Below are 16,696 nucleotides of genomic sequence, written 5' to 3'. Positions count from 1 at the left end.
CACGACATCTAGAGCTCCTTAAATGGGAAAAGATGTCCTACCATGACATCTAGAGCTCCTACCCCAACTAATAAGAGCACCCTCCTATATCATAAGAGGTGAGGAATGGAGACACTGACTGGAATGTGGATGAGTGCTTTAACAAGAATGGATTGTGGATTACATTGCATATGCATGCACTCTTGAGCAGTACTAAAATACTAAATCCCAAACTAAAAACCTCTTAACAAAAATTGGAGCATTCATAGGAAGTAAAGCCCATCTTAGAAGGCTATGCTATTGTGGACTAAATTCTCTTTTTTTTCAAACCATGATGCTGTGCATAAACAGATGTATGCAACCACCATCTGATACATACATCATAAGAAAAACATCCAACTACTGCATGCACCAAAAGATCACATGCTTTGGATAGCCACAAGAAAAGCACCATGAAATTGGTCCACATAAGTGTTGGCCCACCATGAAACTGGGTGTGACAGTGGTGGTGAAGGTGCTACAACTAGAAAAGGCCATGGAGGTGCAACTGTTACAAAGTTCTCTCCTTAGACATTGAGCCAAGCAGCACTGGTATTGTTGCACTCTACTGGAACTGCAAACAATATGATTGAACCGGAGCATGGGTGTCAGAATAGCAGGCATGGGCTAATGACAACCAACAAGAGGAGCACTGAGCTAGAGCTACTAGATGGTTATGAAGGCCATGGCACACATGGAGATGGGATGCTACCTCTAGTAGGAGGAATCCACAAGCCCCAACAACCAACATACGGTTAGGCTTGGAGTACCAGAGGATAGAGAAGAGCCAAGGATATTGAACAACAAATTTACTATGATGATGCCATTTCTTTAAAATATATAGAGAGCCACATGGCAAGACGGAATGTCTGAAATGTAAAAGTGATTGAAGTGGAGCATAGGAGGCCAGAAGAGAAGGTAGGACTTGCATATGCTCTAGTCAAAACAACAAGTGCCGAAGAGAGAAAGAACTTATATATAGCTCACAAAAAAGACTAAGTTTGTATTTGGAGGCACCAATGCATTGGCTGACCTAATAAAGAAGGGATGGGATCGGATATAACTATTTTTCAGATAGCTTTTTGGATCCAGAATTTTTTTGAAGTCTTGAAAATCAAGAGAGTGGTTTGACTGTTATCCACCACAGGGCATTCCAAGTGTTGGTGGGTGAACAACTCTATAGTTCACTTGTAGTTGTCTCACTAGAACAAAGTCATCATCATGAGCCAACAATCTTTCTTTGTAACAACTTTTGTAATGGGTAGTACACCTAGATGAGTTGATGTGGACAAAAAAGTTGAAGAATTGTTGGTGAGTAGTGTTCTATATTGCTATGTCATTAATTAGTCTACTCTTATGAGGAGAATATCTTATTGTATTAGCTAGTGATAAAGCCTGAATTTGATGTTGCCTAAGTGAGAAGTGGAAGCTAGACTATGTATTCTGGAGCTGACTTTGTCTTTTACTTAATAATGGATTCAGGTATTCTACTCATTGTATTCTATCTCTGTAATGTTTGAAGTGTATCTAGCATACCATGATGCACTAATGTGTTCTATTTGTGTAATTTTCAAAGTGCATCTAGCATACCATGATGCACTAATGTGTTCTATTTGTGTAATGTCCGGAAGTGCATCTAGCATATCATGATGCACTAATGTGTTCACTTTAACATCATTGTGCCTTCATGCCACGCTGTTTTAAGCATGTAAATGAATATTATAATTTACACAATTGCATCTTTTTGCACAGTTAACAGTAGTAGGCACTCCTTACTCATATTTGGACACATCTAGACAACACTCCGTCTCATCTTGACTAATCTCCAAAGTATCCCTTGCTCATGCAAACCTATGTTGGGCATGTTTTGCTCACTTATGGTGTTGGGGATAGGCGTATAGCTAAGCTCATAAGGGCTGACTAGGTGGTCCAAAACCATAGAAGTGACGGGTTTTAATCCTCTCTCTCTCTCTCTCTCTCTCTCTCTCTCTCTCTCTGAGGCATGCATACATGTGATGCCTGATGGGCAGGTTTTACTCACGTATGGTGTTGGGGACAGTCATATAGCTCAGCTCATAAGGGCTGGCTAGATGGTCACGAACCATAGAAGTGTTGGGTCTTAACCCACTCTCTCCCTCTCCCTTTCATCTCTGTCTCTCTGAGGTGCAATGTGAGGCGCTTGCTATGTGTGAAGAGATTGATGGAAGAGGTGATGCAAATGCAGATGGAATTATGGAAAGCGACGGCATGAGCAAATGGCATAAGAAGCAATGGCTTGGTGAAATGGATCTAGATTAAATATTAAAGAAATCAACACATAAAGTCCAAATCTAGCATCCATTTGATGAGCATCAAACACATATGAGAAATCCATGTGATTATGATGAAAAGAGAAGAAATCCACATGCACATGTAGTAGCAAAGAAGGTATGTGCATGAGGACTAAGTGATTTAACCTCTCACCACCATGAGGATGGCTATTAGGTTTGCCATAAGCCCTATACCATGAAAGGCCATCTCCAAGAAAGGAGCCAAGAGTACATGTAAGTCTCCAAGATATGAATGATCAAACGATCCCTACAATGAACCTAAGGCCTTATTTATAGTAGCCTTATCCATGGCCCATTATTTACATATTTTGGACCTTAGTTTTGCTTCTTGTCATCCATAATGTGACCATTATTCCAACCACAGGGTCAAAGGGAAAAGCTATGACTATTGCCGTGAAGATGAGGTAATCCACACAACTACGACTGCATGGACAAAATGGAAATCCAAGCCATGTAGAATCCAAAGCAATGACTATCAAACTGCGTGGATCAAATAGAGAATATAGAAAGCCCATGTCAAGGACACAACTAGCCAATCCTCCTGGGTAGAATGGATAACCATCATATAGACCATCGAATCACCATGAAATAATGGTGTGATCTCCTAGATTGAAAGAAAGACATAATGGTGCATCCAACAATCTAGAATATAAACCCAACACCACCTCGGTATGAGGTACTCCATCATAGCACCGAATCCTCCTATCTCATAGAAATGGCATCCACAAAATATAAAGGCACATGCCTAGCATCCCCATAAGCATAGGTGTCATTCTCAAGATCATCATGTTTGCTACCAATGTATACTTCATCTTCAACATGAGTAGCATGCATAAATTCCATGTGATAGTCATAATCAAAAGGAGTAGAACATGTCACCTCGAGACTATCATCATCTCCATGAAAAACATGTGTACTACCCACATAAGAATATTCATCAACACATGTATGGATAATCTTGTCATGAGAAAATTCTCCCTTGTATGCATCATGATCCACATCTTCTAATCCTTCATAGTCAAAACAAGAGATAATGATATGTCTTCTAGGCCAAACTTGAAAATGGATCATACAATACATTCTCATAAATCTTCCATGAATCGCTCAATGTGTCACCTAATGTATGATCATCCAAAGCATGGTCATCACGTGTAACCAACAAATGAGTCATTATCCCATTCATATCAGCAAATGAATACTCATCCAAAATGTCATCAATGACCATGTCCTTACAATCTCGTGGTGTCATATCATGAGCTGAAAATTCCTCAATTAAAGGAATTATGAAAGCTATCTAATCATACCCATTTTCAACTTGCATATCTCTTTTAACCACCATGGATACATTGGTGACTTGTCGAGAAAGATTTGGCAACAAAGTATCTTCATCTTCTTGCTGTCCACAAATTACAGCAAGTGTCTCATCGACTTCAACACCCACAATGTATGCATAAAGACCCACATAGTCATATTCTATGTAATGACCAAATGTGATAATAATGAATGGAAGTCCTCTTTTGAATTTTCTCAAGCCAAAATATTGCAACATTGAGTGTATAGTAGATCTTCTATCCCCACTCAAAGCAAGAGAAAAAACCAAGTGTAGGTATTAACAATTCACAAATATTACCCTTCTTTTTCTTGGCTACACTTGTAGAGGTTTTAACATCATTCATTGCACATTGCCTTCTTCGAATCACTCCCTTTGAGGAGAATAATGTTTGACTATGTGTTTCATCATGTACATCAACTTAATACACGGGTATATCATTCTTATTTGTCCCACCTTGTTGCATAGGAGTCCTCAATGCACCTGTTCCCTATTGAGATTTTTGTCTCCTTATATCAAAGAAATCTTGCCTAGAAGACCTCCAAGTGCTCATTTCTCCTCCACCACTAGGCATTGATAATGTACATCTCCTTTCTTGCATTGCCTCAACATCCTCTTCATTCAATATCCTCATCAATTGAGAGCACGCAAGTATTGACAAATTAAGACAAGTCTTTGTACTCTTTCTTAATGAAATTAGGCATTTCCATCCATATATCATAAACTTCCCTATGCCTTGTGGTGAATGACATATGCTCCCAATCATGCTCAACCACATCACCATCAACATACAACTCCTCTTCAAGCATAAAAGATTGATTTCCATTGGGATGTGAAGATACTCTTTTAGGTTCTCTAAGGGTTGGTTCCACATGTGTATACCATGATGTATGTTGCTTCCCATGTAGTTGAGAAGGACCGGCTTGGAAAGATGTAGGCTTCATTTCCCTCATAAGAGGTCCTCTAGCCTCCGCCATGAATCCACTTGACAAGACTTTGTAGCCCTTGTAAAAGCCTCTTGCATAGTTTGCTTGCCTTTCTTGTGACCACCATGACAAGCCTCTTGCATAGCTTTCTTGTGACCACCATGACAAGCCTCTTGCATAGCTTTCTTGTCTTACTTACGACCACCATGAGAAGCCTCATGCACAAGCTGCTTGCTCCCATGCATACCACCAATTCTACCATCAATATCATCTTCATGGTGTTGCGGTCTTTAATAGCCCCAATCTTGGTAGTCATGAATTCAAACCTCATATTCAAGGTATGGTTGATCCAACCTCTCCATAAGTGGGTTAAAATTGAGTCTTTCCACAAGTAATTGCAAGAGGGCGTCATTTGAAATGGCTTGTGCACCTTGAGATGTATGCTTATGAGTGCCTCCCATATTTGCCTCCTCTTCAATTTCCTTTGAAGCTTACCCCATTGATGGAGAAGTGATTTTATGAGTTCTTGTCACAATAAATTTTTCTTCCAACTCCATTGCACATCAATGTTGCTATGCTCCACTAACTCCTCCCCTTCCATGTCTTCTGTAACCAATGATAGCTTTTGGGGAGGAAGACCTTTTGGCTTGCCAGCCATAATGGACTATTTTGAGAAAATTGCCAAAAGTGGAGCTAGGGTTATCCAATTTGAACAAACTAAGGCTCTATATAAAGGTAATGAGATAAATAATTAGCTTATGTGATTAGTTTAGGTTCAGTCCGGCCCTAATACTCTGTTTTGGGTTTTTATGAAACATAATTTTACCAAAAATGGGCTGTAACTCCCTACTCAAGAGTCTGATTTGGGCAATCTTTAGCTTGTTAGGATTCTTTTGAGGAGTACTACACACCCATCAAGTTCAGTCCCTAAGATCATTTTTAGTATATAAACTACCAAAATAGGACAACCCCATGAAAACGAGTGTAACAGCTCCAAATGGTATGCCGTTTGGCTTGTTTGGAAGGTGTTAGGAAGGGGAATAAAGTGTAGATGTCCAATTTGGGTCAGCCAAAAACCCCTTGGACTAAATTGCACTTTTGCAAAATCTGCAAATTATGCCCAAATGACAACTACAAGCATCCCTTGCATACCCTTGCACAAATGCATTCCGGCATACCCAAAACATCATGTGGCATCCAATTAGCATCCTTTCAATGCATCTTGACTCACTTTTGAATTTTTGTTGCCATAACTTTGTTGCATTTGGGAGCGGATCTCAATCAATTCAAATCTAATCCAATGCAACCAAAGATATCAACTATGTATCCTTGCATAACCATATTGTGAACCATTGATTGCCAAGTGTCCTCGAAACCATTGCCACTTGATTGGATTGATGGAAGTCGGTGTAGAGCTTTTGAGGTAAGTCTGTGTAAAGCTTTTTCTTGCCGCGATCTCCTGACCAAGCCTTCTCATCCTCTTACACCAAAGTTTAAAATCCAATGGCAAGAGTTGAGGCCATGTCTTCACTCCATGTAACTAATCCTCTGATGTACCACTTTTCCAAGGCACTCATGGCATTCAAGACATTCTCCCCTTGGCGTCTCCACTAATTGCCAAGGTACCCTCACCACATAAATAGCTTTCTAATAGTACAAGAATAAATGGAAAGCATAGAAATGGATGAGAGCATGAGACACATACCAATGGCATTTACAAAACATGCCAATCGTTACAACTCATAGATCTAATAGCCTCTTGCTTTTCCCAAATGATTCTAGTCTAAAAACCCTCACCATGGGCTTAAGAGTACAAAGAAAGGCATCCACATTGAGCCTAAGCATGAACCAAATCCATCACAATGCATCCATTACTCAATGCAATCTCCTTTTTTCCAATATGCATTCAATCAAGCTAATCCACTGACTATAATGTAGCTTCCATGATTTTCTTGGCAAGTAGATTAGCATGTAATCAAGGCTTGATGAAGGAAGCATTCAAATCTTGCTTGTGATTCTCAAACCCCACTCCATCGAGAAACTCTAAAAGCAGGAAGAAAATCATGATTTAGACTAATTGATGCATAGTCATTGCATATGATCATCTTTGAGCAATGATTAGCTCCCAATGTATGTGAATGGCATGAGGAATTGATCAATTAGATGAGATACTTGAGAAATGGATGATCGAGGGATTAGCTAAGGTAGAGAAATTAGCTAATGTAATAACTTGATTAGGAGCTGAATAAGCACTAATTAGTCTCCCTTATGAGTTCTCATATCCATGAAAAGGCTGATGCCAACCCTATTTTTTCAAGAATCTAAAAATTCAAGAAAATTAAAATTTCCCATGAAATGTCTTCATGCAAAACTTGATCACATATTTGGATGTAGCCAAGCATGATAAAGAGATTGATGAAGGAATTTCTCTAAAATTTGGTGAAGAAACCTAATTTTTATGGAATCCCTAATATGCATGAGAGGGGAAAAAATTTTGGAAGAATTGAAGGAATTAGAAGATTCTTACACTTGAGAGAAGCATTAAGAAGCCTTGTTGCCCTTCTTGCATGATTGTTTAAGCTCCCAATTCTTCATGAATAGCATGCAGTCCATAGCCACAAAATCACTCATAATGACCAACAGAGATTGCAATAGACTTGCTTCATATGCCTAATACCTTTCTAACCATATCTAAGAGGCATTGCTAGGTGCTAAGTATGCCTTATGGCTCTCCAAAGCTCCACGTTGAATGCAAAACCGCGTAGGGAAAACAACACTAAAATGCTTGCAAAAAAACATGCTGTCAGCCAAAATCAGCAAGGGAATACGCTTAAACTCACCTTTGCTTGCTTAAAAACCCTTCTCCAAGCTTGATTAGGCCTCAATGGAGCTCTAATGGTGGCGGAAGCTTACGCAAGGGCACTCGTGGATTGCAGAGCACAATTCGTGTCGTTTTACCCCATTATGCTATCACAACCATGCCAAATGTCTCCCACACCCCGTAGTAAGCTTCAATGGTGAATGCTAAGCTTGAGTCTTGCTCCAAATATCTCAGATCAAGCATAGAGAAGAGGGAAAAAAGGGAAAAGGGGAAAAGGGTTTTGGATTAACACTAATCAAGTATAGCTAATCTCCCCCAATTTTGGTCCAAAACTTGGTCTCGTCCTAAATTTGGTCCCGAAATTAAAAATTTGGCTCAAAACTCACACAAAACCCTTAGAAATTTGCCAAATGAGGTTAAATTTTTCATTTCCACCCTCTTCCCTATCAACATCAAGAAAATCTAAGAAAGTATAGAGAAATATCATGCAGAGAATCAAGAAAATTGCCAAAAACACATGTTAATTGCTATTTTCTTGCAATTTCTTGCCTAAAATGCATTAGAAAGCTCCCAACATCAAGATCAAAGCTCCAAAAGGTTAGAAACAACAAAGATTAAGAGATTCAACCATCCAATTTTCTCATTTTTCATCTTTTTGATCAAGAAAATCAAGAAAACTCAAAAGATTTTCAAGAAATTTCAAGAAAGTGGATTAAATCAAAGCTTTGATACCAATTGAAATGGATCTAGACCAAATATCAAAGAAATAAACACATAAAGTCCAAATGCAGTATCCATTTGATGAGCATCAAACACATATGAGAAATCCATGTGATTATATATGATGAAAAGAGAAGAAATCCATATGCACATATAGCAAAGAAATATAGCAAAGAAGGTATGTGCCTAATGCCTAAGTTATTTAACCTCTCACCTTGAGCATGGCTATCAAGCTTGCCATGAGTCCTAGACCATGAAAGGCCATCTCCATGAAAGGAGCCAAGAGTACATGTAAGTGTCCAAGATATGAATGATCAAAAGATCCCTACAATGAACCCAAGGCCCTATTTATAGTAGCCTTGACCATGGCCCATTATTTACATATTTTGGACCTTAGTTTTGCTTCATTACACTAGGTTGGCGATGACATTTTTTAACAGAATATAATATTCACAATAGCTATAATATTTTACCACCTACACTTATAGAATCCAAGCTTGAAATTTTTACCTCCTACTACCTATTCTTTACTCTACATAAGCATCACTCCCACTCTATTTTATAGTGTGATAACTAGCATCTCTTAGCTAGTGGTAGCACTACTTTGGATTAGATTTCATTAATGACTTCCTCCCACACCACTAAGATAACACACTCTCTCAAGTCTTTTCCATTGGACAAAAATTGTTAAAACTTGGAGTTTATTGGGTATATTGGGCTCCATTGAATACATATTCATGATCTGAATGCTTAGGAGACCCATAGTGGATAACTTGGTCAAGCAAAAACATAAAAAACTTCTCAAAAATTAAATATATATATATATATATATTTTGCAAAATCATGTTTTTGGGTAAAACCTACAAAATCATGGCTATGATCATGCCTATGGTTATATTTCTAAGTGGAACAACTAACTAGTTGTAGTTAGCTTTTCACTAACTAATAACTAGCATTGGACTACTAGTTCTGGACTAGTTAGCAATGCAACAACTAGTTACTCATGAACCATCTAGTTATGGATTTATTAGACCAAGAATTACCTACTAGTGTTTCCATTTATTAGACCAAGAATTACCTACTAGTGTTTCCATTAATTAGGTAAATGAACATTCACAAGTATGCCGTGCATTAAGTAATTGTGGGACTAGCTAGCTGTCCATTAACTTGTTAGTTTTGCATTAACTAGTTAGCTGTGCACCAACAACTAGTTAGCTTGTATTATTTTCACTAGCTAGCTCTAGTATTCAAACTAGTTAGCTTTCTATTAAACTAGTTGGTTATGCCTAACTAAGAGTAGTCTACACTAGTTAGGATTACACTGCACTAGGTAGGTGTGGGACTAAGAGTAATTTGCACTAGTTAGTTATGTGACTAGTTAGGTGTTGATTTACTAGTTAGTTTTGCATTAACTATTTAAGTTTGCACTATTGTGCATTGGTTAGATCTACACTCCTAACTAGTTAGCTGTGCATTAACTAGTTAGGTTTGCACTCTTGTGAGACTACTCAACTATCTATTAACTAGGTGTGGGTGTAGTTCTATACTTCCATTTAGATAATTTGGGTAAATCCCACAACTTTGGGACCAACTTTGAGGTCTCCTTACCCCTATTTTCCATTAAATTTGGAAAAATTTCATATAACTTGGGACTTTTTTAATTAACTTAGAAAGTTGTATGTAGGATTTGTGACTTGATTGGTCACTTTGTAGGCAAAGAGATAGCTTCTCATGAAATTGGTGATGTTAAGAAACACCTTTTTTTGTTGTTATAGAGAGTCGATGTTGATTCAAGTGTTGACAAATGCCTTATACAATGATGTCCTTTGATAAAAGTGTTGATAAATCCCTAGCATCCATATATGATCCATTGTACCTACATATTGTTATAAAAGCAACATCCAAGAATAACACTCAACAATACTCCAATTCAATTAAGAAAACAAAGGTCATATGGAGTGTACAAACAATTACATAAAAACCTATATGACCATGTGGTCATAGGCCTTACCATTCACCATACTTGAAAGAGCATATGGGAAACTATAAAATAAATTGGGAATTCTCTAGAATAAAGTGTGAGCAACACATATCATAGGAGGAACACAAGCAATCTAGTTTTCAATTGCTACCAATAAGCTAGCATGCACTTTCTCCACTACATTGGTTGGGATTTTAACTATGTATGGAATTCTTTTGCCCCTTGGAATCCATGACCAAACCACAGCATTAACAAACTCCCATCGCTTTGGGTCTGCTAAGTTGCAACACCAATTCTTTTCCCAGCAACCTTCATATAGTTTGGCTATTGTAGGGTTTTTCTTCCTATGTTTTGGTGCCCAATACTAAATGAAAACTTTCTTGTAGTTAGGGGATGAGCTATCACAAGAACAAAGTCACCTTTTTGCATATCAATGTGTGGTTTAAAAACATCCTTTGGCCTCCCACTTAGGGGACCACAATAGAGGTCATTCCACTCCTCGTATCCTTGGAACTCATCTAGCTCTTCTTCTATCTGTTGCATATGGTGGGTTCCTGTAGTCTTTGGCCAAAACCCTCTGTAATTCCCAACACACTTGTTGGTTGGCTTCTGTAGCTCATCAACTATATTCTTCGAGTATGAAATAATTGGCTTAATGTATTGTGTGCATGCTACTTCCTTTCCCTTCTTTTGCAACCACTTTTAACAAAACTCTAGGTAGCCCCTGATCCCTTGAACCATTGCCGAACTGTCCGTCACATAGTTAGCTATAGGCACCACATCAGGACAACCTGATGGTAGCATTTGTTTCCCTTCATTGTCTCTCTTTCACAACTCAATTCCTCCTTCTTTTGGCATTCAATCGAGTGATATTGGGTGGACTTTGTACTGCATTACTGGAATTTCCTCTTGCATAAAAAAATGAAATTGTGAGGGTTTTGAGTGTCCCACTAGATTGTCTTGCCCATCTCATATGTACTCGTCAACAAAGGCTTTGAAGTCTGGAACTTGTGTTAGCAAAAACGGTGCTGGTGATGATGAGCTTTCACATTGCCTAAATGTATCCATTAAATGTGGAAAAGTGAATGTCCTAACAGTTTGCAATTCTCTGAAAGCCTGCTAAACAATGCATCTATGTCCTCATGTGTATGACCCACCATCAAGAAACCCAACTGCACTGTTTTGAAAACCCCTCTAGCAACTAGCAAGGACAAGTAAGCAAACAAATAATGATTCTTATTTTTTGTTGTGCAGTTATCCAATTGTAGACCAGAAGATTCTCTGGCAATGTGCAAAATGTAGGTTTGGGTTGGGCATTTGAAATAGGCTCAGTAGATGTTGATTGTTGCAGTTGAGAACCTTTAGTAACGTCTTGATGATCGGATTCTAAGGGTTGAATACCTGAAGTTACCTCATTACCTCCTTCAATAGTTAATAGTGACCTTTTAGTTGTAGAAATGACCAAGTCACTCAAGAGCTTTTCTTGAGTTCAATGCTTTGAATAATGTGATGTTGCTACTTGGCATACCATCATTGCATAGATCTCCCATGTCATGTGCTTCATTGCTTTCCAAATTTTGTAAGCACAATACAAGTGAACCAATTGTTGCAGTGGGGGGTCAGAGGGCCACAAACCATTCAAGGAGAAATGTCCATACATCCCATGACCATGTCCATGAGTTATCATACTAGTCAATGATACTTGTAGCTGATATGCACTATCATACTCTTTTGATTTCACACCCAATCTAGGTATTGCTGTCTTATTTTGGTCCATTTTATCATGAATAATGCACAAATATTTAGCACGTTGCATTTGTGAGAACTTACGCCATGTGTAGTAGACATTTCTACAACTTTGCTGTTACCTCATGTGCACTCTTCGATCTTCCTTTAGTTGCTCTATCATGTCCTCGTCCTTTGTCGATTCCAATTGAGACTTAATTCTACTGCAGACATTGCACTTGGAGAACTCGCTTGTTTTTGACAAAGTCACATGTTTAAACTCTATATTCCAAATCCTGTTAAAGGTAGTGCTAGACATTGGCTTGTAATTCAACCTCTCAAGCATTTTGTTGACATTACGTAAAATGTCAACTTGCTTGTATGTGTTTGGTATCACAAGCAAGGTCTCCCTAGTGCCATCTTCCATTGTTCTACTCTTATGTGGCATTCTCTCTTAGTTAGTCTCTACAAAACTCTGTATGATTGTCCTTCCCATTTCTGTATGCTCTCGACCTTTTGGTATAACACCCATATTGCCATGCATTGTGCGGCAAACACCATTCTCAAACTTTTCATGGTAGCAATAGAACGATGTTTTTGAAATGATGTGCATTTCATAATGGGCTCTGCAACACACCTCCTCACCATTTAAAGAAAACACACAGTCCTTCTTTGCGGATGTTGGGTTTTGGTGCCAAGCAACAAGGAGTGTGTCATACACATAGTCTGTTCTCTTTTGCAAGCTTTGACCCCAAAACTCCTTGTGTAGAGCTTGAATATTGTCATGTTTTGCATGTTGACAACAACTATTTCCACAATAATCTATGGATGAAACCAATTGCACTGATTCCAATGACATTTGTTTGGTTTTCTTTGATGGCACTATTCATGTCTTTGGCTTTCTCTTTAGAAAGCAATACTTTCGTTTCCTTAAGAGTGGCTCTGCCAAGACAACATGTTCAATGTGCATGTCATATGTTTCGTTCGTTTTATATAAGTCCTCATACTGTAACAAATTGTGTCCATCCATTGTTGTGATTCTTTTGATAGGCCAATTGATAAGATCGATGTTGCAAATATCATCCATGGATGTACTAATCTCACCCTCAATTGTTTTCTCAATACCAATACCTATGTTATCATCACCCAACACATCAAAATTTATTGAATCATAGGGATACACATACATGATGACTCCCTCTCCAATCTTTTTGGTTTTGCCCTCATCCCATAACTAAACTTTCTTGTCCTTCCAAGCCTCTCGATAGCTCAACCCATTAAACTATACATAATGCATTTTATTTGTTGCATTTTCTTCTGGCATATGAGTCCCATCTTGCTGCATCACATGCACGTGCTTTAATGACCCAATACTCCATTTGACATTACTGTGAAAAGCATCCCAGACTGTCGATGCATCCATTGTTGTAAAGAGAAGGATTGCATCCTTCTCTACACACACAACTCAACCACAACAACTGATAGATTGCCTTCCCTAATAAGTACACCAGAGCAGTAGGTAGTCGGGTCTATTTCACACACTATCGATAACAACCAATCGTGTATCAACATACATGTTCACTCTATCACTGCACATGAATCCCATCCCTCCTGCATACAATTCAAGAAATAATGGTTAGTTAGCCATCCCATCCCCTACTTGGTGAGAGTGATAGATGTTTCTTGTATTGCATAATCAAGAGCACACGTGACTCTGTTGCCTCAAACAGGGAAGACGGCCTTTATGCATTGAACACCACTCATAGGCCCTATAAGCAGATCCCTATGGCTACTCGGTCGTCATAAGCCTTGTAAGGAGACCCATTTGGCCACTAGGTCACATGCCTTGTAATCATGTTCTTTTCCCTCCACCATATGGAAAAACTTGTGAGGACACCCCTATAGCCAATCGGTCATAGGCCTTATGAGCAGATCCCCTATGGTGGCCACTTGGTCATAGTGAATGGTATGGAAACCCTCTAGCTCATAGTATATCCCTATGGCCACTCGGTCAATGCTTGTGATCGAGTGGCCATAGGGGTCTACTTACAGGGCCTATGAGGCCCTGTAAGTAGACCCCTATGGCCACTCGATCACAAGCATTGTAGACATTTTCTTTTTCATCCACATTAAGGAAGCCCCTGAGAGGATACCCCTATGGCCACTCGGTCATGGACTTTGTAAGGATTTTCATTTCCCTCCACATTGAGTAAAATCCTCATGAGAGGATACCCCTATGGCCATTCGATCTCACAGGCCTTATAAGGAGACCCTATGATCACTTGCTCATAGGCCGATGTCAATGGTAGGGAGACCCTATAGCTCACATGCCTTGTAAGTAGATCTCTGTGGCCACTTGATCAAGCCTTGTAAGGAGACCCCTATGGCCACTTGGTCATAAGCCTTATAAGATTTTCCTATTCCATCCACCTTAAGGAAACCCTTGCATGGGGACCCTATGGCCACTTGATCACAAGCCTTGCAAGGAGACCCTTATGGCCACTTGATCACACAATCACATTCCTTATAAAGAGACCCCTATGACCACTTGCTCATATGCCGATGGTCAATGGTGGGTAGACCCTTTAGCTCAAATGCATTGTAAAGAAGATCTTTTCCATCCAACTTAAGGAAACCCTTGTGAGGGGACCCCTATGGCCACTCTGTGTCGCAGGCCTTGTAAACATTTCCTTTTCCATCCTCCTTAAGGGAACCCTTATGAGGAGACCCTTATGGCCACTCGGTCATAGGCCTTGTCACTCACAAGGGGACCCCGATGGCCACTCGGTCATAGGCCTTGTAAGGAGACCCCTATGAAGAATAGATCACATACCTCAGAAGGCTTCCCCTATGACCGCTTGCTCATAGGCCAATGTAAATGATAAGGAGACCCCTTAGCTCAAAAGCATTGTAAGCAAATCTATGTGGCCACTCGATCATCAGAGGCCTTATAAGGAGACCCCTATGACCACTTGGTCATAGGCCCTCTAAGATTTTTCTTTTCCATCCACCTTAAGGAAACCCATGTGAGGGGATCCCTATGGCCACTAGGTCACAGGCCTTGTCAAAAGGGGACCCCTACTATGGACACTCGGTCATAGGCGTGGGCATTGGGTTTCTTTTAGTGGCCACGAGTTTGGACACCTTTAGCGGGCATCATTGTTTTTTTAATGGCCGCATGATTTGGGGTTTTTTTAGCGGGTGCTATTGTTTTTTTAGCGAGTGTGTGGGTGGGTGCACGGGGTGGACGTGTGCGTGAGCGCATGATCCTGATTTTTTAGCGAGCGCCGTTGTTTCTTTAGCGGGCGCATGCACGAGCACAATTATTTTTTTGTGCGTGAGTGGGTTTTTTTTAATGGGTGCATGTGTGAGCACATGAGCCAGTTCTTTTTAGCAGACGCAAGCATGTGACACTAGCCTTGGTGAAATTAAATTCAAATTTTAAATTTCAAAATTTTTTCTAACACTGCGCAAGCATATGACACCAACCTTACAAGGAAATTAAATTCAAATTTAAAATTTAAAAATTTAAAATTTTTATTTTTGTTTTTGACACTACGTGGGTGTGGGTGCGGGCGAATGACACTAGCCTTACAAGGAAATTAAATTCAAATTTTAAATTTTAAATTTTTTTATTTTTGTTTATGACACTGCGCAGGCGCATGACACTAGCCTTACAAGGAATTTAAATTCAAATTTTAAATTTTATTTATAACACTACGCGGACGTGGGCGCAGGTGCACGGGATTGTGAGACTGTACGGGCGCGGGTACAGGCATGGGCTTGTGACACTAGCCTTACAAGGAAATTAAATTCAAAATTAAAAAATTTAAAATGTTTAATAGCGGGTGCCGTAGTTTTTTTTGTGGTGCAGACGCCTTTTTTTTGCGGGTGCATGCATGAGTGTCGTCGTTTTTTTAGCGGGAGTGTACCCAAGCACCATTATTTTTTGGCGAGCGTGTGCGTGGGTGCCAGTTTTTAGTGGACGTGAAGATGGGTACTATTGTTGTTTTTATGCGGGTACTATGGCAAGTGAAGATGCATATCTTAATTGTAAGCCAAAAAGGCTACTTTATTTTTTTAATATTTTGTAACATATCATATATTTGCATTAGCACACATACATATATATATATGTGTGTTTTTTAAAGAGACATATACATGTACATATATTGTGAAATACTCCTCAATTAGACTAGACAATTAGTCCCCTCTCCTCTCGTAGAGGACTTCCTTATATTAGCCAAGACGGTTACATAAGACCATTCACACTGTAGAGGTGGGAACCACAAGCATGGCTATCGTGTTTTGGGACCCGTGGGCAGCCTTGAAACCCTAACCTGGGCACAATCCTAGCTTGGATCAAAGACGCAGAAAGCCATCACCAAGAAGAGAGCAGAAAAAAACGGTTGTGTGACTTCTTCCCCAAATTAGATGTGAAATACTCCTCAACTAGACAATCAGTCCCCTCTCCTCTTGTAGAGGACTTCGTTATATTAGCCAAGACGGTTACATAAGACCATTCACACTAGCCCACCGCCACACACCACAATATGAAACATATAGTATATTATCTATATTATATAAATGAGCGAGCCTATACATGGACACATGTTGAAATAATAAAATTTGTAATCTATATATAAATCTTCTTGTTCAAAAAGGTGCAATTAAATGATTCAAATAGGTGCAAAACAACCATCTTCTGCCATCGACGATGATTTTTTTTTCACGAACACGACGGTGGTGGTTCTAGATAGTAGGATAGACTGTAGACATCATGATCGGTAGGCAAGGCAAGAGAGAGAGATATGGAAACAAGGAGGCCACAAGTAAGAACAAAGC

The sequence above is a fragment of the Cibotium barometz genome, chromosome 13, assembly GCF_041138505.1.
Source record: "Cibotium barometz isolate CiBa-2024 chromosome 13, ASM4113850v1, whole genome shotgun sequence".
Classification (NCBI taxonomy): domain Eukaryota; kingdom Viridiplantae; phylum Streptophyta; class Polypodiopsida; order Cyatheales; family Cibotiaceae; genus Cibotium; species Cibotium barometz.
Note: the sequence above shows the minus strand (reverse complement) of the source record.